We start from the raw sequence: 2,065 nt of genomic DNA, 5'->3' as shown, positions 1-2,065 counted from the left end.
GATTTCACAGTCATCCTTTCATTCATTTATTCATTTTCTCAACATCAATTCACATATTCTTAGGCCAGGCAGTGTACTAGGCTGGGGGAGAAGGCAAAAATCATAGTTCCTTCTTTTAGAGGGCTCTTTGTGATGAGAGCAACAGTCAAGTAAAGGGAAGATTAAAATACTCCCTGGCAACAGCCACGCCTAGCACTCCCTTGGAATGTGTGAGATTGAGATCGTCCCAGGGAGGCTTCAGATCAAGGCCTTTGAGGGGGCTGCCTTGGGGGATGCTGTCTGTGACTACCAGGCATCGAAAAGTCATCTTCTGCCAGCTGGGGAATCTAAACAAAGAAGAGGCCTTTCCAGAGAGCTGAGAGGAGTGTGAAGAGGTGTGGAACAGAGACAGGTTGTACTCTGAGAACTGAAAATGATTTGTTATTTCCCTCGAATGCAGTTTCCTTGAGGGCTGTTTGGTCCCACGCTGTCCCTGCACTGGAAGGCACCCAGAGCAAGCAGACATTGGAGGGAGAGTGGTGCAGTGCCTGCAGCCACAGGAAGAAGAAAGACACAGGGGAGGAGTGATTAGGATGCCTAGGGCTTGGACTGCAACCTGCATGCAAACGGAGGTCCTTAGAATAGTAAGCAGTGGAAAGACAGGAAAAGTTTAAAAATATGTCCTGTTTTAAACAAAGAACAGAGAATTCTAAAAATAAGAAGGAAGCATTAATTTTACAAAGGGAAGCTTATTTCAAAATTGTCTAGATCCTGGGACTAGTTTTCTTATGGAAATGGATCAGAATCCTTCACTGGATGGGAGTGGTGGAAACTGATAGAGTCGGGTCATAGCCACAGAAGCCTCAGGCTCCACTTCTGTCTTTCCATAGCAGCCTCACATTCACAATATCATTCGTAAACACAAAATACATATAAGAATCCTATGGTCATGGGATCCAAACATCTAGCTTGTAGCTCTAACTCTGCCATATAATTACTTGCTGAAAAGTAACTTCTGCATTTGCTCTACTCCTTCACAAACAGCCTATTTTCAAATCTTCGTAACCAAACGTCCTGTTTCTTCCAAACTTAGCTCTCCTAAGGGCCGGGTACTGCCTGGCAGACACAGAAGTAAAATTCAGGACACTATCACCCAGACCTAGGCTCTTCCTACTCTTCCATGCAATTTATACTTCACAGACATATAAAAGTTGTTTTAAGGAAAAATGCTGTCTTTCCCTGTGGATTGTTGTTGTTGTTGTTGTTGTTTTTTTTTTTCTCATTGTCCTTATAGTCATGAGGCGCTCAAAAAAAATGATGAAATAAAACCTAAGTGAGTCATTGCCTGGAGTCAGCCAGTGTCTCTAGAATATTTCACAGAATTGAAAAGGAAAGTCAGCATACCTATATACTTCCATTACTGGGATGCTGGAGTGGTGAAGGGAGGATTATTGAATGTGACAAGAAAACACAGATGAAATAAATAGGAGGGAGAATTCCCCAGGTTCTGACTTACTCTCCCTCCAGAAGATGGTCACCAGACCCACCCCCGCTGTGACCTTGACCATGGAAGGATAATTCAGGACAAGAAGCCAAATGCACAAACATGGTTCTGGAGAGTTTAAACAGGTTTTTTTGTTTTGTTTTGTTTTTTGTTTTTTTAATTACAGTGATACATCTTCAAAGGAGCCACTTGGGAAGGGGCTGGGATGATAAGAGAATCTGATTCTGATAGTAGAATCTGAATCTGACAGGGGAATGATCCTATATGTCTTCCAGTCTAGATATTTGGAATCATAAGAAAATTTTGAATTTGTTTGTGGTATATTTCAAAATATTCTAAATCTATAGTGTTGTGTTGTATGATCCTCAGAGGAATCTGTGAAGTGGGCATTAAGATCACTATTTCATGCAAATTAAAACCACAATGAGATATCACTTATCTCCAGTGAGACTGGCCTTTATCAAAAAGTCCCCAAACAATAAATGTTGGCGTGGATGCAGAGAGATAGGAACACTCATGCACTGTTGGTGGGACTGCAAACTAGTGCAACCTCTGTGGAAAGCAATATGGAGATACCTTAAA

This window comes from Propithecus coquereli, unplaced genomic scaffold (genome assembly GCF_000956105.1).
Source record: "Propithecus coquereli isolate 6110/MARCELLA unplaced genomic scaffold, Pcoq_1.0 Scaffold28, whole genome shotgun sequence".
Lineage (NCBI taxonomy): Eukaryota > Metazoa > Chordata > Mammalia > Primates > Indriidae > Propithecus > Propithecus coquereli.
This window is presented reverse-complemented; position numbering follows the sequence as displayed.